Here is a 24,869-nt window from a genome sequence, read left to right as displayed (position 1 = left end):
GAAACAATATATCTCACCGTAGAAATTTAATTAATTAGACTGGGTTTTTTTAATTAGCTAAAATGGTAAATTAAGAGGGTAAAATATACAGTTTGCCTTGATATTAATGTTATCTATTAAACATATAAGATTTTATTTAGCAAAGTTTAATGATTTTTATCTTGAATTTTATTTGCTATACCCTGAATTTTGTGTGTTTTTATATACACTGCTGGCCACCGTAAATGCAACACCCTGAAGGAAGCATGCAAATAATATGAAATTTACAACATGCATTAGCGGAGGTGAGATATGCAAATGATTAGAATTTCAGCGCAGACGCACATGACGCGCGCCTGTAGCGCCACTTCAAAGCGCTATTTAAGGCTTGGAGATTTCGACGATTTGAAGTACGGCAATTGTGTTTTTCTTGTGGTTTTTTCAAAAAAACGATCAATTATGCCTCGTAGAAAACAGCGTTCATCTTTTGATCAAGTATCCGAGTTCGACAGAGGAAGGATAGTGGCCTACCGAGATAGTGGATTATCTTTCAGGGAAATCGGTAGTCGTGTTGGACGAAACCAAACAACTGTAATGCGGATATGTGATCGTTGGATGCAGGAGGGTACGACGGACCGACGTGTTCGATCGCATCCACCTCAGTGCACCACTTCACGTGATGACAGGCGTATTGTGCGTATGGCAGTGACGGATCGCTCAGCCACATCACGAACCATAGCACAGCACATTCAGTCTGTACCGCATCATCCAGTGTCTGCGCGTACCATTCGACGTCGTTTACAGCAGAGTGGTCTGTCCGCAAGACGTCCATTGCTTCGTCTACCCTTGACGCAGAACCACAGACGTTTCCGCCGCCAATGGTGCGATGAAAGAAAGATGTGGACGGCACAATGGAATGAAATTGTCTTTACTGACGAGTCACGCTTCTGTCTGCAACACCACGATGGTCGGATTCGAGTCTGGAGCCACCGTGGAGAGAGGATGCTGAACAGCTGCGTTATGCACCGCCACACTGGTCCTGCACCGGGTATTATGGTATGGAGCGGTATTGGATATCACTCTCGCACTCCTCTAGTACGCATTGCCGGTACTTTAAAAAGCCAGCGCTACATCTCCGAGGTGTTGGAGCCAGTTGTCCTTCCTTACCTTCAGGGCTTGCCCACAGCCATATTTCAGCAGGATAATGCGCGACCACACGTGGCACGCATTGTCCAAAGGTTCTTCGTCAATCGCCAGATTGAATTGCTTCCCTGGCCAGCTCGCTCTCCGGATCTTTCGCCGATAGAAAACATGTGGTCCATGGTTGCTCAACGATTGACCCAGATTACATCCCCAGCTGCCACACCAGGTCAACTTTGGCAACGCGTGGAAGCTGCTTGGTCTGCTGTACCCCAAGAACACATCCAAAGTCACTTTGAATCAATGCCGAGGCGTGTGGCAGCGGTGATCTCCAACAATGGCGGCTACTCTGGCTACTGATTTTGGCAGGAACCACACTTCACAGAAGTCTATAAATTTAATCATTTGATGCTTGGTCAACATGTTATCTACAAAATAAATATTGTTGCGATATCTCTTGTCTTTCTCGGTGTTGCAATTTGGGTGGTCAGCAGTGTATATCTCCGAACAAGTAAAATTTAAAAAGCTCTCAAAAAATGACATTAACAGGGAATAAACTTTTTCTAGATAAAGAAGTATTGCACGTATTTGATACTGAAATGATACCAAATGTGATATACTTTCTAAAATATCAACAAAAAAAAAAATTTTTTTAATTAGTATAAGGGTTTTTTTTTACCTAGTATTTACTATGTATATTCAAATATACACGGGACCACAGAGGGTTAATTGCTGATATATTGACTACAATCATTTTAAGGTACGTTGAGGTAAAAAGATGATCTATTAAATTAGGAACTGAAGTGTACGTGCGTGTTGCGTGTGTGAACACCGTGAATCTCCCCCCCCCCCTTCCCCCGAACCATGCCACTAAAATCATGCGATTTAGGGATTGTCCCACTGTGTGGTTTGAGATTATTTTGCCCACAAAATCATTTTTCTTTCTTTCTTCTTTTTTTTGGCATATAACAATGACTAAGTTGATTATTTTAGCAATTGCAAAGTTCCTGAATCGACAACTGCTCTAAAAAAAAAATGCAAGATTCCTTAAATTTTTCCCGAACGTATACAATCACGAAAAATGAAAATTCAATTTTGAATCGTATTGAAATTGAGGTTGTGAAATGCCAAATCGAAAGACAAAAATTTAGAGGGATACAATTTATTCGTTAGATTTAAAAATGATATAATTATTGATAATTAATTATATTTAAATTTAAAATAAATTTGTGCTCACTCTGTTAAACGTATTAATTTTACCGCGCCTAAATCTCAATCGCAGATCAGTATTTCACAATTTCGACCTTCCGAAATTTCTTCCATAAATTCGAAAAAAAAAATTATGTAAAATAACCCCACGAGATCAAAAATTTAAATTTATACACGTCTTAAATTTCTTCTGTGCAGCTCGTGAGTATAATTCTAGCTGGGTTTTTTTCGATAATCTGAAACAGTAATCAACATTTGAGAAAAATTTAAATAGCCTCTTTCGTGAACTGATGGTTATGAAGTCCTGATTTTCGTTTTATTGTTGTAAATTTTTGGTTTAAAGTTCCGATTAATAAAAATGTATGAATTCAGTTTGTAAGTGAATTTTTCATATTTTACTTTATTTTGAAAAAATTATTATACGCATAATTATAATATTTTTTAACTAAGCAAATGGCATTTATACGAAGCCTCTCTTACGATCCTTATTGAGATCCTTATTGAGAAAATTTTCAACGAATGATTTCCTTCTTTCACGTCTTTATTTTTATTTATTCCGTTTTACACTCATGTCCATAAATTAAGGATAATTCAGAATCACACGAAAATCGAAGTCAAAAGTAAAAATTTCACTTGTAGAATTATCACATACATCTGCAAGAATGATATGCAAATTTCAGGAAGCCACCAGATGATGCCGATAGTACGTCACAATGACGAGAGTGTAAGGGGGGAGGGGTATATAAGGAATGGTGGCAAAGAAGTGAAATTGTTCACAGGAGTTCTGTAAGGCGCTCAGTGCCATAAGCGAATAGTTATGACACAGAGGACGCATGTGGATGATTTTTTACGTGGTAGAATTATCGGCCGCCTGGAATGTGGGCGTACTCAGATGGAAGTATCCGAGGAACTTGGAATTGGCCAAAGTGTCATCTCTAGGCTTTGGCAACGATTCCAAGATAACGGAAATGTCAGTAGACGTTACAGTGCAGGTCGCCCCCGAGTTAAAACGCCGAAATGAAGACCGGTATTTGGCAGTAACTGCCAAAAGAAGCAGACGGAGCACAGCATCCGACCTGTCTCGTCAGCTATCTGCAGCCACGTGTACCACAGTTTCAAGGCAAACCGTGTACAGACGTTTGGGAGATATTGGTCTATATGCTCGCAGGCCTATCAGATGTGTTCCGCTCACGGCAACTCACTGTCGGCAGCGATAAGCCTGGAGTAGAGAACATGCAATGTGGACATCGTCACAGTGGGCTTGTGTGATGTTTTCCGACGAGTCCAGGTTTAGCTTGCAGTCTGATTCACGTCGGACTTTCATATGGAGAACGCCAGGTACCCGTTACCACCAAGACAACATCATTGAACGACACCGTTACGGTGGTGCAGCATTGCTCGTTTGGGGTGGAATTATACTGGGTTCCAGAACAGATCTGCATGTTCAAACCGGAACCATGAAAGCCCAAATTTATCGGGACATCATTCTGGAACAACGTGTACGTTTGTTTAGGGGTGCCATGGGCGCAGAATTTGTGTTTATGGATGACAACGCCCGTTCTCACCGAGCAAACATCGTAAACGAATGCCTTGAATCTGAGGATATAAATATAACCTGTATGGAATGGCCAGCATTCTCACCTAACTTGAATCCGATAGAGCATGTGTGGGACATGCTTGGCCGACGAGTTGCAGCCCGTCAACCACCTCCTACATGTGTACCGGAACTTCGGAGAGAATTGCTTGCTGAGTGGATTGATCTTCCCCAAGATCAGATCGATAATTTGATACTCAGCATGCCTAGGCGTTGTAGGGACTGTATTTCATCGCATGGGAGACATACAATGTATTAACGATCATACCAACCATGTAATAGAAAGTTTTTGTAAAGGAGATATTTTTTACAATTGCTCCAGGGAGCAAAAATCGTAGTTTTTATGAATGGTATCATACATATACCATCGTTTTTGTTCTTTATCTTTTGTTTAATAAATGGGCTTTATGAATAAGTAACGTTTGTTTTGTTTCTGAACCTTTATTTGCCGGAGTTGGCATTATTCTCAATTTATGAACATGAGTGTATATACCTGATGGCCGGTCAAGTCCCTTGTTCCTCGAGTGGCATGGTGGTAAGATGCTCGTCTGTCATTGTGAAATTTACGGTCCCAGGTTCAAACCCGAGGGAGGAAGGGAATAAGTATTAGTGAAATGTGCGATATTTTCCCTAACGAACTAGAAGTGACCGCCGACAGATAGCGCCTTCATTTCCACCCATCCATCCATCTCAATATTAGCGGTAAATTGCGATATGTCCAAACCTGGTGTTTGGTGAAGTAAATCAAGTCCCTTGTCCGCAAATTAGAGGTATACCGTTGATCCTAGAGGCGTACTTCCAATTTGGACATAAAGTATCGAAATAACCTGTAGAAATCGGATACGTCATTTCTGTTGCACGAGGTTTTACAGTAATTAAAATAAAAAAGTAACTTTTTATACGGACACGCTGTCCTCATAAACCAAATTAGAAAGTTATTGCTCTGTCTTCACTGAGGCCAACAAAAAAAATCCCAAATTTCTAAGTGCGATACTCGCGGAGATACGTATTTCAATTCACATTCAATCGAGAAAAGTTGGCAAAGAACATCATAAACCAGGGATGCAAAACTTCCGTCTCGTGGTTGAAATGTAGACTGCCGGAAGTTTCCATTCGACTCCCTGTGATAAAAGCCCCTGAAGTTCATATTCACTATATTTCCAACTCAAAACTTAATCCTTCAAGCTAAGATTTTACTCAATGAGATATAAATTATTAATTAATTAATTCTACAGTGAGTAAAAGCAACCTGTTTATGCAAGGGAAAATTCATCACATATTTATTATGAAAATAAATTTTCTAATATTGTCTATTAATTTGTTGCAATTACAAATTTGTTTTCTTACAGGATTTCAGTTTTCTGTTAGGGTGAGACTCCATTCGAGAAAGTTTTTAAACAATATAGGTAGGCAAACTCAAATTAATTTGTAAAATTTTACGAAAACAGTTATTTAAATCAAGTTAATAAAAATGTAAATGATTGAAGTAAATAAATTATATTTAAAAGGTTTTTTCGTTTTATTTTATAGGACGCAAAGAAGTACATTTTGTTCAAGTAAAGATAATGTCATAATTCGTCGCCGACTCTATTGGAACGATTTCTTTGTAAATGTCATGAATCCGAATAAAATTTTCCATTAAAAAGTTGATCGAAGAATTAATATCTACTTTGAATTTACAAATTTATTTCAACTGGGCAGACCAAGCGCTCAAGCGTGCTTTGGATAACATTGAACGCTCAACTTATACTGTATACACAGTTGAACCCGCTTATAATGAAGTCGGAAAAAAAGAAAGAAAACTATTCGTTTGTATTCGCGAAACTATTCGTTATATCCCCGTACCGGGTTGGAAAATGATGCGTTCAAGTGAATGAAAACATTTTACTTGCACGATACAAATCTTTCAGTAATTGAACATTCTTAAAATGGAAAGATTTAAAACAATATATTAAAATCTCATTATAAAGATTAAAATCTCATGTAATTGAATACGTACATCAACAAAAATATCTATCAATCATTGCTTTTTTTTTTTTTGCTTGATATTCTTGTGGACTTTGAAAACTTTGCGTTTAAACAGTCATCTGACTAATTAATATCTCCTTTTTTTCACTTTTTTAAAAGTTTGAAGCTAATAAAAATATATTTTCCTGATTAAAACTTTTTAATGAATACATGGAAACTGACTCAATCATTTTCTTAACTGTGTTTTGAAATCATCAGCAAAAAATATATAATAATTGAAATAATTCGACTGAAAAATCGTCACGACGTCGCTAGGTGATTGGTTTAAAACATTTTTGCCAAATAAACCTGCATGAATGAATGAACGCCAGGGTCTCTGCCACCGGACTTATCCCGTTGCCGAGATCTCTTCCAGCCCAGCTTCGTGGCAGGGTCTGGAACAAAGTGAGTGCACCTAACAGTCTGAGTGTGTAGCTAGTGTTGTGTATGATATTTGAGTGCTGCCATCTATACTTCAAATTGTGAGTGAAGTGTAATGACTGAATATTTGTAACGTTGTAGGCCTGTTGCTCGCTGTGGCGAGACTTTTTAACGGGGAGATCGGCTCGCATTCGCACCTTGAAGTTGGGAACCACAGGAAACCAACTTCAGCCGACCACCACTGTGGGGTTCGAACCTGGATCTTCGCATCGCGAGTCCGTAACTATAACCACTCGACCACCACAGCGGCCAAATAAACCTGCAGTATATAATGCCTCTATTTTAGTAACAGCACGGAATGGAAATTTTTCTTGTCTCATTTTTTCGAACCGTTTACAGAAAAACTAACAAACTTCAAGTAACACCGAATTTTTTTTTTTTTTTTTTTTTTGATACCTCACTTTATTTTCCCTTTTTTTGTCTTTCACACAACAATCTTTGAAGCAATGAGTAGTGTTTTGCAATTGTGTGTGGACATTCCCAAAATTAATTTACAAACGATTAAATCATCACAACCAATGTCCGAATCTAGCTTGAGAATGGAAAATTTTTACAAAGGCGGTTTAGAGGTTAGATTCTATGGAAAAAATAACCTCAATCCTTTCTTTTTAATGAGGTTTTCTGCAAACAAAATAAGATTTAACAGAGAAAAATAAAAGCAAAATAGGATTTAACCGTATCCAAAACAGCCCTAATGTCTTCCAAGGAAAGAAAGGAGTCATTATCTGTTGCAGAAAGACAAATCTGCAGATGAGTAGATTTGGTTGGGATTATAGAGAAATTCGTGCCTATATATGTTCGAAAATCGGTCGAAAATTTATTATAGTCGTATCTTGCTGAAATCGGTGTTCGCTATAAGCAGTCAAAATAGCATGGATGAGCAGTACACAATTCACAGGAAAACTAACATCGTCCAGCCCTTCCCCCTCCCCACCACACGTATCTTAGCAAACGTATCTCATACCGCTTCAATCTGGCCTCATAAGATTTTTTTCTTTTGTATTCAACATTAAAAAGTCGTAAATTCATGGATATATTTTTTCCTGATTGTCTAGCCGGTCATTTGAATCTATTTTTTTACGGCTGAAATTGAAAAACGAATTTTTAAAAATACTGGTACTTTATATTATACAGTCGATCCCGCTTATAACGTTTTCTAAAAAACCGTCATGAGGAAACGTTATAAACGAGAAAACGCTTTGAACGGGGAATTTTAACGAGAATTAGTTAGAATTGAGACCACGAAAATAAGTAGTACTAAGAGGAAAACGTTATAAGTGCGAACGTTATAAGTGGCATCGACTGTATTTCTAGTTCCCAAAAATGAGGATTACTTTAAAAATTGAATACTCGTCATGGCAGTGAAAAAAAAGAGAAGAGAGAGAGAGAGAAGGGGGGGGGAGGTTAATTAAATTCTCTTTAAAAACAGTTGAGGCGCCTGCTAAGACTACACTTTTCAAGTCCCCATTCTGAAAATTACTTACGCCATCGAAAAGTTGTTGTATGGGAAAAGCGCATCATCACACACCATAGATTCTTTCGATCACTTCATGTTTTCTCTGCCGTTTTACTCAAGCGAAAACAAAATTTTATTGATGAATATTACGTTTCGAAAACAACATCCATTTTGATTCGCGCCGAAATGAAAGTGGCGCTTTCTTTGGCTGTTGGTTTTCGCACAATAATAACTGTAATATAGCGTGCTTCCATCTACTGGATCAAAGGATCGGAAATAGGTCTATTTACCCATTTTTATCCGAAAACGGAATAATCCGTTATCACCAAGGCCGAACTAGATGCTTGGTCAGCCTAAGCAAGCACACATTTTGGTACCCCCTTGTAACACTGAAGATGTTAAAGGGTAAAATTTGAGCCCCTTCTGTCCCGGCGCCCGGAGCACCAACCTGCCTTCCCCCCCCCCCCCGGTTGCTAAAAGTTGCTGACTTGTGCACTGGCCAAAAAACTAACTCACTTCATTCTTTTCCCTTCTTATATGAATGTTTGTGAGAGAATATTGCAAACATACAGCGTGCAGCTGTAGGTAATGACATTGGAAATCTGATTTTTTTTTTGTTTTTATTTGCTAGACCAACATTTAGTTACATTACTAATACGTTATACAGACTTAGATTGTCAAACGACGTCACTGGATGCCTAAAAAACATCTCGAATATCAACTGTTCGTAATTACTGGTTTTTAATGTCAGAGAACATGAACGACACGGCATGAGACAGACCACCTGGTGGTCACATTGCTGAAGTTGTTCAAGAAAAATCTGAAAAGAAGAGAAGTATGCATGTCCTACTCAATGTTGCTGTTTCGCTGTTATTGATTGCATTTTTCATGACGTGTAAGTAACATGAATTATTATTGTTTGGATAATTTATTTTATTTTGTTTATTTATTTCCCCATTTATTTACTTATTTCCTACCATTTATTGGTTGTCCGTTGTAATGAAAGTCCTATTTATGACAAACTAGCCATAACGCCTGGCGCTGCCCGGGTTTTCTTCAATTACTGGTTGGATTGAAAAAATGAGAAACCATTATAAAGGAATAAACTGTTATACATAATACTGGCAGCATTAAAGATGTGACAAGCAATTGTAAAGGCATAATGCATGTCTGAAATACATTGTTTGAGACCGCGGTAACCAAAGTAAATATTCTGAAAGTGACTGTTGGGGATCAGAAACCATTGTTGCCCGACAGTTTTTTGGCCATTTCGGGCATTTGCCCTGCTCTGACGAACTTTATGGAAGTAGCCTATGGTTCAATCCCGTTCCAGTTTGGTATATGTGCGACATTTGTGGCGACGATCGGTCTAAAATTGTAGATTTGTATAGGGAACACACAGGGGCATACATGCTTTCACATTTATATATAAGATAATTCTTATAGTGGTTACACATCAGGGTATGTAACAAATGTGTAGTCGTGCTACAGAGTGTACACATCAATGAAAGTACAGTATTTGGCTGTAAATAGTGTTCATTATATATAAAATAAAAAAAAAAACCTTCAACATAGATTGAATGGAAAAATGAATATGTACGTATATGTATATACGTAGAAATATGTATTACGTATGTCTGTATAAATATTAATTTTTGTGGCTGGTGAGAGCGCGGTGAGTTATGCAGCGCATCCATATTAACAAAACAACGATCGATGTCCGTCATAAGCGAAGTCCTTTACAGTGGGGCCCGTTATAGTGCGGTTTTACTGTATTTGATCAACGAGCCTTAAACTTTTAAAAAAAAATTAGAACATTTCATTTTTGGTTACTTGTACTAAGTTACTTTATACTACATTATTTCGTTTCAGTGTCACAGGGACATGAAAATACTACGCCGCTAGGAAATGATATAACATCAGAACCAGAGGTAGGTAAATATTGTTTCCTTCAAACTTTGCTAAGAGACAAAGAGGATAGATGTACCGTAACTTCCTCAGAGTATAATCCGAACGCTAATTTCGCTTTTTTGAGAAAAAAAAATACCACCGCAACACTGAGTATAATCCACACGTGAAAATTTCATTAATCAATAATGAAATCTTAAGGAATGGAAAGTTTGTTTGTCCCGGTTTTTCTGTAAAAAGTTTTTGATTTTTCCGTGAACATCTCCAAACACCAAATATTCTCAACAAATTAAGCTTCAAAAAATATTAATTTCTATTCCAAACAAATACACGCAATTCCCGGTATTTTAACCATCTTGCGATTCGTTTTTGACGTAAAACAATAAAAAGTAAAAATTACTTGGAAAAAAATTTTTAACGAACAATTTTTCGTAATGTCGTTACGTATGCCCATAATAAAAAACTTCCTCCTACTGTGAGTAATGATTTTTGTCTCTGCGATTTGATAACTTATAATTGTTACATATTTTATTATTATAGGGTAAACAGGCTAAGGTGAGTTCGAAAATTATCTTTTTAACTTGTTTATACGATTTATTGGACTGAACACAACACATGAGATCAGTGCGAAACAACTAAGAAAAATACAAAATGACGTACATGACGATGACACAGACGCTCTGTGACCCCAAGTGGGTCAATACGAATATACATATATATTCGTATACTTTAATATATGTAATTAAAGAGTTTATTTGACAAAGCAATAGTCTCGTTAATAGTTTTATATTTTAGAGAATCATATACAGTATTTTTTTTTTAATTTTTTAAATAAGAAGCAAAGAAAACATACATATATGTACAGGGTGTCCTATAAGTGTTAATGCAGCCTTTATCTCATCAACTGTTCAAGATGTACGATTCCAATTTAAAAAATGCTCAAAAGCCGTTAAAAAATTACTCTGTACCAGTTTTGAGAGTAAAAATACAGTTGTATTACAAAATAAAAACTCTAAACTTTTACACACTCCCCTTATCCTCCAATTTCAAATTATAAAGTTGTTGCCCTGACCATGGTCCCCACATCCTGTAGCGGGGACCCAGGCTGGAATCTTTTGCGGGTCTCTCCGTCAGACTTTTAACTTCTGTAGTTAATTTATAGCGTGAAAAAGCAAAAAAATGACGATAACCGTCCCGGGCCTCAGGGCTAGAGCCCTGTCAGCCCCCCCCCCATGTGGGGGGCCATGGCCCTGACTCCCTGAGGCCAACTGAAAAAAAATTTCATGTTTCTAAGTGTTTCTCGCTAAGATATTTGATTGAAAAATCGGAGAAAAGTTATGAAAGAACAGCAAAAACTAACGAATAACAATCCTTTCCCCTCATTTATGATGTCCTTCCCTGACTTTTCTCCGATTTTTGAATTCTAATATCTCAACGAATATTGCACTTGGAAAGTTGGAATTTTTTTTTTCGGCACCAGGAGAGTCAGGGCAACAATTTTCAAACTGAAAGTTAGAGGAAAAGGGGACCGCATAAAAATTTAGATTTTTTTTTTTATTTTGTTATACGCTGCATTTTCACACTGAAAACTGGTACAGGGTGATTTCTGAACGACTTTTGAGCATTTTTCAAATTGAAACTATTCCTCTACGATGGATGGTTGATGAGATAAATGTAGCATTAACAATTACAGGACACCCTGTATATTGTTTAAATACAAACATATAAAATTACGCTGCATTTGCCTTTGTACATGCTTCTGTATTAACGAAAAATAAGTGTATTACGCTTTACTATTCACTAACTTGATTACTTTATCATCATCCTGAAGCTTGTAAGTGATATTTTCGTTAGTTTCAACTAATATTTTTTGTTCAGAGTTTAATTTGAGTAAAATACCAATATGTGGCATTGAATAATGGAAGAAATAGCCACCATATATGTAATAATTCAAAATGTTTGCACTTTCAGAAAAAAAACCTCTATATAATCAAATTTGTACCCACCGTAAGTAAACACGATCTGACTTTTAAATTAAATAATTACATCAATCTATCATTTTCATTTTCTTATGTGCAGCTCGTAAGTATATGACTTACGGTAAATGTGATAAATACGGTTGTTATACATAATCTCCGAGCATTTTGGTGAGGTTGATAAATTCCCCCTAAAAATGTATCACTTTTACCGGTGATTATGCATAGTACTCAAGCGTCGTAGGTAAATTTAATAAGTACTAAAAAATTATCACTTTACCGGCGATAATACACAAGCTTCGCGTCGCTGGTAAACATGATAAATCGTACTATATCATATACTATACGTGATACTATACATGCATTGTGTCATTACATCGGGGTACGGTCGTAAAATTTGTTATCATTATATCGGGGTCCAACTATATTCATCACACATACTAGACTGATTTGGATTTTTTTTCATGTTTATCAAATTCACCAATTACGCTAGGATATTATGCATAATCACTGATAAAGGAGATAAATTTCAAACATTTATCAAATTTACTGGTGATGCATAATCACCAACGAAAAATGAAAGTGTTTTCAGTATTTATCAAATTTACCAACACCACTTGGCTAATTATGCATAATCGCCGGTAAAAGTGATAAATTTATCAAACATAAAAGCTGATTGGTAAGTATGCATAATAACCGGTTATCGTGTATTCCGATTTATTACATTTACCGTACGATATGAATATCGTTTGCTCCTTTCTATGTCAAACAAAATTTTTATTTGATAAAATGATAGATCATTCTCAGTGCTTAACACCAGGAAAAGATTTCGCAAGTAACTAACTTTTTGCCCCTATCCTGCACGGTGCATCAAAAATACGACTTTTGAGACTTGAAGCTGATTAGAGGGCACTGCACCAAAGAAAATCATTGGAAACATGAAAATAAGAGTTCCTATATATATAAAATGTGTATATAGGGTGTACGTTTACCAGCTTATTTCTGAATTTTCAATTTTCTTGTAATATAAGATTTTCGTTATAATACTGACATTGGTGGGAAAAATACTATTGGTTAAATCGTTTCACCTCAGCCACGAATCGCCGGCTGAAGATATACGAACGTTTCAGACATAGAAGAGATTGAAGAAAATGCCGGGTTCAATTACCGATGACTTGCTTTCGTGCAGCACCCTCTACCCCTGAAAATCCCCCTTTGTGATAACTTTTTTGTGAAATGCATTCAAATGCAGCCACACGTATTTTTTGAAACTAATTTCATTTTAATATTATCAATTTGAGTTCAAGTTCTCACATATATAACATGTTAATATTCAGTTTGTAAGTGATGATTTTTTTTTTTCATATTTTACTAAATATCAGTTTATAAATAAATATTTTGTACCACAAACTAAAAAAAAAACATTTTTATGTTAAGTTTTCCATTAAAAATTTTTTTTGTTCTATTTCTGACAGAAAATTTTCTAATGTTTTTCTACCGTAAAGAAATTTAGTTCATTCCCTTTTTTTTAATATATACTACAAGAAAACCAGCTAAATTGAACACATCTATAAGTTGTCCATCTCGCCCTTTCGCAAACGCCTATGGGCAGTCAACTTGCACCGGTTTCACTGTATATCAAAAAAAAGTGACACACACACTAAAAAAAAAAAGACTATTCAAATAAGAATACATAATTAATTATTATAGGACGCGGAAGCCCAGGCCGATAAAATACTCGCCTAAAGTATCAAAGGATGTTTAGATGTGTCGATACCCGGTTTGTCCTTGTCAGAAACTTTCCAGACGCGCGGGGTTGACAACAGAAACTGCGACAACATGACCACAGAAAAAGGTTGCTACGGCAGGGAGTCCCCACACAGAGGGGTTAGCCCACCAACCTCTCGGTGAGCATAAAAGGGCTGCCGTTCGGAATCAGCAATAAATAGTAGGCTCCTGGTCTTTAATTAGCCTTCGTGTGCAGAAAATGACCATGGCGCAAGTTAAATGGTCAAATGACACCATGCAGATGGACGAGTGAGAATTTGGCGGAAACGGCACGAAAGCGTGGACTCCAATTGCATCGCTACAAAGCTTAAAGCTGGTTGAGGCTAATGTGATGGTTTGGAGGGGAATGGAATGTTTTCCTGGCATGATTTAGGCCTCCTTTAATTCATGTTTTTGAAAGTTTGAATGAGGCATCATATCTAAACATCATCGCTGACCACGTACATCCCATTATATTGATGGTTTATCCTAATGGCGATGTCTACTTTCAACAAGATAATGCGTCCCGCCATAGTGCTGGTAATGCATAGGATTGGTTTGAGGAACATGAAGGCGAGTTTACTTTGCTTTGGCGATCCCCCTCCCCCCATCTCTAAGATCTCAATCCTATTGAGCATTTGGGGGATGAGTTTGAAAGTGCCATCACACAACAACTATCCAATCTCGCACGTGCTATTCATTAAGAATGGTCTCAGATTTAAGGTCTAATTAGCCCTCATGAGCAGAAAATGATCGAAGTGCAACAAAAATGATCAAGTGATAATTAATTATTGTAAACTAATTTTTTTTAGCATTATTGATTACTGAGCATTATCAATAAATCTGAAACAATCCGCTTTATTTGCATGCAGAATTTCGGCATTGATCTAGGGGATCTGGGAAATCTAGATGACGAGTGAGTGCATGCGTCTGAAAAAACTTCCTTTTACATAGTAGGTAAGCATAATTCAAGCAAAATAATGCGCTAAACGTTTTTGTGGAAAAGTTATTGAAATATTGTTCGACACCACATAGAATTAGGTACCGATAACTATAAATGGTGTGAAAATACTGTCACCCGGAATTTCACTGGTCAGTGCACCAACCTCAGACCCCACTGATCTGTGTTCGAATCTCAGCAAAAGCATATGAAGTACACACACACCTATTTGGAATGCCGTTGTGCTATTGCTACTACTAAACCGTACATGCGCCTCGTTCATATTACTCTATGGAATTTCTACATGAATTAATACATGACGGAATGTGCGTGTATGTGTTGTGAATCTGACGAGAAGTTTATCTCTGAGGAATACTTGTCATATGTTGCTTGTCAAGTACAAATACAACGCCACAACAGGCAAAATGCCCAACGAGGTAGCTGCTCCCATTTGCTTCCCACTTCAGAAACAGACAACCGGCAGGATTTTTTTTTCCTTTTTTTTTTTGGTTGTAGTGCCATGCGTGAATTATTTTACATGTTGTAAGTCTTATTCTGATGCTATGTAATCACAAGATAAAACACATTAAAAACTTAACAATTTATTAATGTATAATAAGTAAGAAGTACAACGACGAAGAAGACATGCTTACGTATCAGTAGTACAAGGTTAAACTGATTTTTTTCACAAGCAACTACGCACAAGAAAAAGTGTGAGGAGGGTGCGCTATCTGCAGGAACTAGGACGCACCACAGCCTGATTGCTCTCTTTCGAAAGACTTTTTTAAGTCTCGAAAGAAATCGGTTCTCAAAAGTGCCTTGAAGTTGGAAAACCCCAGAAGACCAACTCTATTCCATCAGTGAGATTCGAACCTGGATCCTCGTGATGCGGCGGATTTGGATTGAGGGTCTCGGTCTGCTGAGCCGAAGCGAGCAAAAAAAAAAAAAAAAAAGCCGTAATTTGTTAAATATTGATAAATAAATTGTTGGAAACAATAATTTGTCAATATTGCTGGAATAAGAAACTGAGTTTGACAACAAAAATGATTCACAATGTAATATTGAAGCCGTTAATCCAATGAGGAATCAACCATTCAGTATTAAATTTCAAATTAATTTCTTTTCTTTTATCATTTTATATTACAGAGCGGAAAAAGATGTAACTGCTCTTCTTATCAAGTAAAGTTGCGTCATTATTCGCTGACTTCTCGAATCGAACCAGTTTTTCTCGCAATTGTCATGAGTCCGAATAAAGTTTATGTTTGAAAGAAATATTTCGATATTTTTCTTTGATCAGGAAATTGATCGTTTTCTTATTCTAAAAAAAAAAAAAATTGATAAAAATATAACCAATAAGCCTATTGGTTACATTTTTCAAGTTTTATAAGAGAACTTTATCTCAAACTTTTATAGTGTAATCGCGGTTTAAGATCCGGACCCACAACTTTGATGTTACCCTTCTTAGGGGTCATTCAAGTATTATGTCATCATCGATGGGGGGGGGTGTTCCGATTTGCTGACTTTTGATGCCAAGGGGGAAGGGGGGGGGGGGTTTGGATAATGCCTACGTCATCGACCACCCTTTATGAAAATATGAGTTAGGATTCAGAGGGGCAGAGCTGATGACGAAATTTTGCTGACATGAGGAGGGTGGGGGGGGGGGGTGTCAGCGTTTTGCTGACTTTTGCTGACAAGGGGGGGGGGGGTCAAAAATGGCTAAAAATTTGCTTACGTAATACTTGAACGGCCCCTTACCGGGATTACACTATAGAAGTTTAGCAAAAGATCGTTTACAAAACTGGAAAAAAGCAACCAATGAGCTTATTGCTTGTATTTTTCCAAGTTTGATCAAGGATCTTTTACATACGTTTTATAGTGTAATGTCAACATATTAAAAAAAGAATTACAATAAATTACACCATTTGATTTTTTTCCGTATCAAATTTATGATTTTCTAAGTGAAAGTTCGCCTACATTAATTAAATAAATATGGTAATTCATTGTTATACGAATTGGTAAATAACTTATTGGTTTTAAAAAATGCAATAACAAAGGTGCAAAATACGATTTTTTATTTACAGAAATTTTATTATTTCGAGCTGTACATATAGTAATTATTCTTTCTTTCGTTAATTTTATCTAAATTTTTTTTTCTTGTTTATAAAATCACACGATATTCGACGTTATAGCTCATTGTTCCTCCTTAATTTATAGTCATTCTCTTCGAGTCGCTGGATTATACGACTGAAATTAAATCACATCTATTCGAAGTTATTAATAAGAGGTTTGTGAGAAAAACTTTCTCTTTTATATACCTATATATATTTTTTTTTCTGGAATATTGTGCAATTAAATAAACGCTGCAATGTTAGACTACTGTTATTATTTGCATAGAATCAAATATGATTGAAGAAGGGGAACAAAATTAGGGAACATCAAAGTGAAAATTTTTTTTTAAGCACTAAAGAGTCAAGTTATGGCCGATTACAATCGATAAGTAAAATAAATTTAAGGCCGGGATTACACTATAAAAGTTTGATAAAAGTGCTTTTATAAAACTTAAAAAAACAGCCAATCGTATCGTTGGCAACAACCTTATCGTATCAATTAACTTCGCTCGAATATAACCGATGCAATTATTGGAAGCATTTTCAAGTTTTATAAAAGAACTTTTATCAAACTTTTATAGAGCAATATCGGATTACTACCATTTATCACCACACATGCTTCAACAAGGAATGGATCCCAGGGTATCGTCCTCAAAAGATTATGAAAAATTTTAAATACATTCATCTCAGCATGTGATATCTTTACCTTTTCTTTGCAGTATATACAATAGCAATAGGAAATATGCATGGCCTTCTTCGGTGACGTCACAATCTTTGTGACGTCACCGTTTAAGACTGAAAAAGTGGCTTAGATACAGAGGCATATTTACGGTGTGGGGGAGAACTAAACGGGCCTAGCGATATCAGTCCAGGGAGGCTAATTGTGGGGGATGAGTAGTCAAGAAAACAAGACAAAACTGGGTGAAGTGCTGCAAAATTTGTACAGCCCACAGGCCGCAATGCTATAAATCCACCTCCGGAGAAGGCCGAAAAACTAAGTAGTCCTTGTCAATTGCTCGAATTTCCACGTGTAAAAATGAGGCATCTGCTATTTGTCATAGCAGTTGATCCAATCATCATGGAGAAATCCCTGCGAGAAACATTGGTTTAGAATTAATATGAAATTGTGTGCAAAAAAATGCTTTTGAGAATCAACTGCTTTGAGCCAAAAATCAATTTCACGATTGGAATTTCGCTCATTGGCTGACCTCGAACCAAGATAAGAACGTTATTTTGAAGTAAAACACGTAACTGCCCCTCTCCCAGAAGAAAAAAATCAAAGGGGCGTGGTAGCCCGGTGGATAAGATGCTCGCCTAAAGTATCAAAGGATGTTTAGAGGTGTCGCGAGTTCGATACCCGGTTCATCCTTGTCAGAAAACTTTCCTGACACAGGGGTAAAATAAAAAACGGCAACTTGATCGCAGCAAAAAATTACTACCGCAGGGAGTCCCCCATCGAGAGGTTAGCGCACCAACCTCTCGATGAGTATAAAAAACAAGCCTGCCGTTCAGAATAAATTGTAGGTCCCGGTCTAATTATCCCTCGTGTGCAGAAAATGACCGTGGTGCGACAAAAATGATCAAATGAAAAAAAAAATTAATTCCCCCCCCCCCCCCCGCAAAAATTCGGCACACGCCTATAATCCTGCTAATTCACTGATGTCAGAAGGGAAAGATGTGAAAGACAGTGACAGTGTTATATAATGCAGGGAAATAAAATTACAAAGTTCAAGCGAAAAATTGAAATTCGCTCTTAACGGGAAATCCATTATATCGAAAATTTTTGCCGTGATTGAGGGCTCTCTTATAACGGACTTTTGGTGGATATTTCTCCGTGATGGATTCCGGATGGGGTTCACTGTTATTTTTAGCTTCAACTGCAACTACCCATTTTTTTTTTTTTATATGACAACGAAATCATGAAATATCGTGAGTTCAATTTTTAGGTTAAAAATTGTGTAATGAAATTTCAATGAGCAATTTTAATGAAAAAATTAAGCTGAGAAAACTTATTATTAAGCATAAAGTGTGAAACAGTTTTTTAAAGAAACCACGTGCATATACTTTCTATAATACAACTTTTGTAATCAGTTATAACTCTGAAGAGACGTTTAGTGAAATAAATTTCAAGAAGAAGCAGAGTGTGTGTGTTCAAAACTATCAAAAATTGAAATATTTTAAATTAACAGGAAGTATTCAACAAATGTATTTATGAACATTATCTTATTATTATATGTTATTAGTACGAATACTTCGATACTAAGAAACATACTTTTCTTTTCTAAAGGCTTTTCTGTTCTCTGATTTAATTATGCTATAGGACATGACAGCAAAATCAACAAAGGAAAAGAAATGTTTCGATAAAACTGGGATGGTGGGGAGGGGTGGACTGTGAGATGGCGAAACTTTTTCTTTCATTTTCCATCAGCTTAACGAATAGCAAATGTTTCTCTGTTTTCATTATTATTGACGGGACCCTTAGGATGGCTACAAATAAAAGCAAATTTCTGAGATTCACGTGATTATTTGCGTATTTCATTAGGTCAATATTCGTGTAACAAAAAAAAATTTGGCTACTCTGTATATCCATTCTTTCATTTCAAACCACAATGAAATTATTTTACATTTTTGGAATTTTTCTCGCGATTTTCACAGCGAGTCTTGCTGGTAAGAAATAGACCTATATATTTATATATATTTAGATATAACTATTTCATATCTGTATATTAAATGTTTTGCGTTTTTTTCTCAGTCACTTAATCATACGAATGATAAACTTGCAGTACGTTATGGCATAAATATATTTCTTTTTCCCCTCTCACATCGATTCTTTATTTCTTGTAGCAATAACTCCAGCAAATAATGGTTAGTAATTTCATACTTTCGAAATTTCTAACTTTACACTTTTTAAATTTAGTTTTCGATGTATATGTATATATCTTAGGTAATAGAAATTTTATTCTACTTTAGAAACAACGTCTGAAGATATGTCAGTTTCAAGTTTAGAAGAATATGACCAACTAACAGAATTGACACCCAAGCCAAAACCAGATGTGTGTTTCAATTTATATGATTTTGTTCTTTAAGAAAAATGGAAAAAGACTAAAAGTATCTTTTTTCGATGCAAATAATTCAATGTTTAATACATTGAACTTTTTACTTATTAGATCCGCATTGTGATTTTTATCTATTATTTAAAATAAAACTTTCTATCTAAACAATTATTTCTCCAACATTCAATAATTGAAACAGTATTATGAGGCCCTGCGCTTTTTCACAAAATATTTTGTTATTATGGCGGTATATATTGGCGTGTAATATGAATTAATGTTTTGTTTTTCCCCCCTCTCAGGATAAAAGCGGGAAGGTGAGTCGACATACGTATAAAATTTATAAAAATAATATAATATAGTTATTATATATCTACACATTTTAAAGACGTTCATCCATTCATTTTCAACGAATAAATTATTTATTTGTGCATAATATAAACGTGTTGGATTGTTCATGCTATAATCACTCTTATTGAACTTATAAATGTTCATTTAGCATAATTTGATATTCATGTTGCAAATACTGTATAATTATGATTTCACAAATATTTCTCCATTTTGTGAATTATTTCCTTTTTTTTCACACGTACTATAAGATTTTGCAATACAGAGTATATTCTATAGGCCAGTGGTTCACGGCCCGGTTGATTTTTTTGCGAGTGGGAGGCATGTTCACACTCACGACTAATGGGAAATAAATGGGTAAACATTAAATGGCAAATCGCTTGCTGCCTGGTTTGACTGATGTCAGGGCCTGGTACCAGGCTACGGCCTGACAGTTGAGAAACACTGCTATATATAAGCATGTAATTATTCATTGTAAAATATTTGATAATTGGGCAAAAATTTTTTACATTATGAAAAACAGAATTTGAAAGTACCTTCGGGTCGCCAAGTGTATATGTTTGTATTTATCTATGTATTAAAGTCTGTACATTATATGTTTATGTTTTGTTATATTGAAAAAATAATATTTCACTCCATTTTAATTATTCAAAGTTCGTAAGTACGTCTCCATTTTGTGTTCTTATCAACACATTCAACCATTCCATAGGAATTAAATTCAGTGGTTTTAAACTTATGTCAACCTTCCAAAATCTTTTGTAGCTAAACTATTAATTGAGCAAAACAATGCAAAAACAAAAAATCAACACTTGCTAATGTTGTTTCATAGAGAACTTGAAAAATTTTCTTATATATATGTATCCCAGTTGATTCGGAATCTAATTTAGTAAGAAAGTTTTGTAAGTTAGTACATATTTGTTTACGCAGCTAGTAAGTATAATAAATTTCAATTCACTCTCTATAAGCATTGAAATTTTTGTAGAACCATCGATTAGTACACATCGATGAAATGTTGAGAACTAAACCGTTATTTATTTGATGAAGCACAGTATTTCTTTTTTGCGATTCAAAATGCTTTCTATATCAGTATAAAAGAAAAAAATTACACATCTTTTCTAGAAAAAATAAAATTCATAGACGCATTCTTTTCTTTGTTTTCCATCAACAGATTAAAGTGAGTGAGAAGTTAAAAACTCAACATTTTATACATTTTATAATGTCCGTGTGCATTTTCATTTTACTTTACAAATAACAATTATATTGCATTATCATTTTGCCTTTATCCTAGATTTGCAAAGAAATTTCTGGCAAAATAAATATGTTTAATCTGTCAATATTAAAATTCTGAAATCTATTAACCATTTCCTTGTTGCTCATATGATGTGAGAAAATATGGCTGTAGATAAATGAGCATTATTTTTCAAGTTTGAGGTAATTTTCATGATGGTTTTCAAATACATGATGCAGTTTGTAAGTATTTAAAGTATTTGAACTTTAAAAAGAAATGTGCATAAATCAAGTCAATTTAAGTAAAAAACATGTGAAAATTCCATAGAGGAATGTGTACGAGGTGCATGTACAGTTTAGTAGTAAAAAAATGTGAATAGTCGATGATATATGTAAAGTGGAATACTGGAAGCATACTTCACCCTTTAAGTGGCATTGACAGATATCTTGTCTCTAATTTTAGCATTGACAACCCCAGATATTTTGTAGAGGTGATTTCTCAATGTTACACTTTACCCTGTATCCCATAGTTTGCACCTGCTGAAAACGGGAATAAAGTCTGCTTTATTAATAAAGTTGTAACATTTTGAAGAAGGTTTAGTGATTTCTGCTGTGCTGCTTAAAGGGTTAAGTACCTGTATACATGGTTTTTGGGCAATACCAACTCGGAAACACACAAATGTGAAATAATTACATGGAGAAGATTGAGATATCTATGCCCATAAATATACAATGGATAAAATTTCTTCTAGTTAAGCATTAATTGCTATTTTCCATTAACATATCTCAGTACTTGCAGAAAATTCAATTTTTTATTATAACAGTCAATAGTTAACAAAAAATGGAATATTTTATTATAGTAGTTATATTTGTGTTTTTAACCTACTTTCATTTTCTATATTGTTTCGAATTATTAAACAGCACTACGTAAGTAAATGTATTATTGCATTCCAAAACCAATTTTGACCACCATAAATAATAAGCATAAGGCCTATCCTTCTCTGAGTTTTATAAAAGAAAAACAAAAACGCATGTATTATAATTGGGCAAATTATATAGCAATATTTTAATCTTCAGCACGTGGTAAGTATATTTTAGCCTGGTCATTCTGATTTTAGATGTCTGAGAAAATTAGCCTATTGATTGAAATGGAACATCTGGAGTTCACGCTCTTCATTTTCAGACACACTATGTACATATTTATTAAAAATGGTCACATAAAATACCATACCCTTCATGAAGTGAATGGTCACAGTAAAAGACATCAATGTTGACCAAATGTTGACTTCTCTCCCTTTCCTTTAGGAATAGAATCATCCTATGTAAATAGGGATTGTTCTAGAGTTCACACACAAACATACAAAACAAAATCCAAGACCAATATTTAAAGGGGAAAAGAAATAAATTTGACTTATTTTTAAATTAGTGTTTCATAATAACATAAGCAAAATTTTGATTCTACAGCATCATCAGGTAAGTATATTTGGATTACCACATGTAATTCTATAAAATCCCATCCAAACACAGGGCATTTCAGAAAAGATTCGCAAAACTTTAAGATGTCATGACAAGACAACATTTCCTCAATGACGGGCATATGTAAGATTGATCTCTAGATCGATCTCACACACACTGCATACCTGGTTTGGAGGGGGAGGGAATAAAGGAAACGTTTTTTAAACAAATTTTGGTTTACTAACCTTTGAAATGCACTTTAAGTAAACAGAAATTGATTAAAGATTTTAAAAAAATGTTAAGTTTTTATTTCAAAAAAATTAAATTTTAAATTTTTGGATTGCCTTGGAAGCCTTTAACAGTACAGAGATGATATGCACGGTGAGAATAAAAATGTAAAAGGCACTAACTAGAGAACACAGCCGATTTGCTACCGCAATTAAAAAAACAAACTATTTTACTTTGTCAAAAACTTGATTAAAAAACTGTTTTACATTGAATAGATCACAGAAAATAACGAATAGGCCTACCCTGAGAGCTAGCTGGTTTCTTTCTTTAGCCCAGCATCTTAATCAAATTTGGATTCATGAAACTTAACTTAGTTCAATAATAAAATTTATTTTTTGCAAATTATCATTTTCTTTTATCATTATGGATTCATCTGCATACAGCATGTCATGTTAGAATAATCCTAGTATCTGATTAACTAGCATATTACATCAAATGTGATTAAGGAAGATACATATGATTACATTAATACAATAAATGCAAATACAAGGGCCAGAATAGGTAAAATGCCCAACAAAGTAACTGAAAAGGGATGCCAATAAGAAACATAAGGTGAATATATTGATAAGATGATTATCATCATTATGATTAGCAGGGTATCTGAATTTAATTCAGCTTGATTTAAATCACATGATTTTAAAAAAAAAATCAATGATTTAAATCAGATACTTTTGATATTTTTCAAGCAATTATGAATGGTATATAATTTTTTTAACTTTTATAATGTAATACAAGTAAATGAGAGATAGTAAAACTCATATTTTAATTATTTACACATTAATTAACATTTATAATGTGATAAAGTATTTGTTTTTTTTGTTTTTTTTTTTGGGGGGGGGGGGAACTCCGGTTGAGTTCAGTTTTTCTCAGAAGATTATATTTTAGGGAGAGATTTTCAGAGTCTATTCCAAGAACTTTCTTTCCCATGGAGAAAATGAAGTCATTGAACTGTGTTAACTGTATGAATAGATTTTTATCCCTGGAATGTAATTTACTACAGACGTTGAAGAAGTAGGCGGTACACTATCTGTAGAAATAATTGTCATGGATGGGAAACAAGATATGTTTTTTTTTTCAAAAGCAATAAGAACTCACAACTCTTTCACAAGTTTAATTTTACCCTTAAACAATTTTTTTATCATGCTACGGCATACAACTTAGCAAAATTTTTCATAGCTCGTAATGAAACCTTTTGTTCAGTCAAGGTGGATCTTTTTCCAAAGAAAAGTTTGTGGTTTTTTGCAGTAATATTTTACAAAGATTTTTCTCCAGAATATTTAAATTGAATAAATTAATGATGCAAAATATATGACAGACCATCAACTACATTATCCTGTGTTATCACAACTAATATTTGGAAATTGCACAGTTAATAAATTTTCACAACTTAGTTTAGGACGTGTATTTAAACATTTTTCCATTTGCCTAAGATTTTCCCTCATACCTTAAGATAGGGCCCTTATACTGTTTGGAACTGGAAAACTTGATCTGGGATCTACATAAAATTACAGATGAATGATCTGTGAATGAACCAGTTTGTGTAAAAAAATAAAGAAATTTTAACTTATTTTCAAAAATTACACAATGCTCATTTACACGTTACAGATATTTTTGATATACACTACGCTATTTTTTTACTCTTCCAGATTATTTGGAAACATTTCATAGAAATGTCATTGATAGAAACAAACAGTTATAGAATTTATTTTATTTATTTTTTTATTCATTTATAGATTGAATAGAATTGTTGAACTATATAAGCCTATAAGTACATGTAGGCATGCATAATGATACATCCATAATGATATGCATAAATGATATTCAAAAATTCCGAGGGTGAGACCTCAGGGTCTTCTTAAAAGCACCATTGGGCCCCTGAGTAGTGATTTTTGTGATTTTTCTGAAGCCCTTCCAGGCAAATTTATATTCCTCGAAAATTTTAACTATATCTCATTTTTGTGAGGTCCCTCTTCTCG

At 34.9% G+C, this 24,869-nt stretch overlaps 4 long non-coding RNA genes across 4 annotated transcripts; all 4 read left to right on the top strand.

Annotated features, from left to right (window-relative positions):
* The first annotated feature begins 2,703 nt into the window (after positions 1 to 2,703).
* Positions 2,704 to 5,570, top strand: LOC149090153 (uncharacterized). The gene is made up of 2 exons (XR_016192748.1): positions 2,704 to 5,328; positions 5,453 to 5,570. It is a non-coding gene; the product is annotated as an uncharacterized LOC149090153 (long non-coding RNA).
* Positions 5,571 to 8,398: 2,828 nt separating this feature from the next.
* Positions 8,399 to 10,363, top strand: LOC149090152 (uncharacterized). Its single transcript, XR_016192747.1, has 3 exons — positions 8,399 to 8,721; positions 9,699 to 9,757; positions 10,275 to 10,363. It is a non-coding gene; the product is annotated as an uncharacterized LOC149090152 (long non-coding RNA).
* Positions 10,364 to 14,306: 3,943 nt separating this feature from the next.
* On the top strand, positions 14,307 to 15,691 carry LOC149090151 (uncharacterized). Its single transcript, XR_016192746.1, has 2 exons — positions 14,307 to 14,434; positions 15,564 to 15,691. It is a non-coding gene; the product is annotated as an uncharacterized LOC149090151 (long non-coding RNA).
* Positions 15,692 to 18,944: 3,253 nt separating this feature from the next.
* LOC149090150 (uncharacterized) lies at positions 18,945 to 19,952 on the top strand. Its single transcript, XR_016192745.1, has 4 exons — positions 18,945 to 19,192; positions 19,370 to 19,390; positions 19,496 to 19,578; positions 19,878 to 19,952. It is a non-coding gene; the product is annotated as an uncharacterized LOC149090150 (long non-coding RNA).
* Positions 19,953 to 24,869: the final 4,917 nt, after the last annotated feature.

This window comes from Pholcus phalangioides, unplaced genomic scaffold (genome assembly GCF_987345545.1).
Source record: "Pholcus phalangioides strain wild (caught in Gottingen) unplaced genomic scaffold, Ppha-v1.0 ptg000001l_1, whole genome shotgun sequence".
NCBI classification, from domain to species: Eukaryota; Metazoa; Arthropoda; class Arachnida; order Araneae; family Pholcidae; genus Pholcus; species Pholcus phalangioides.
The sequence above is the reverse complement of the archived record's forward strand: the minus strand, read 5'-3'. Positions and strand labels throughout refer to the sequence as shown.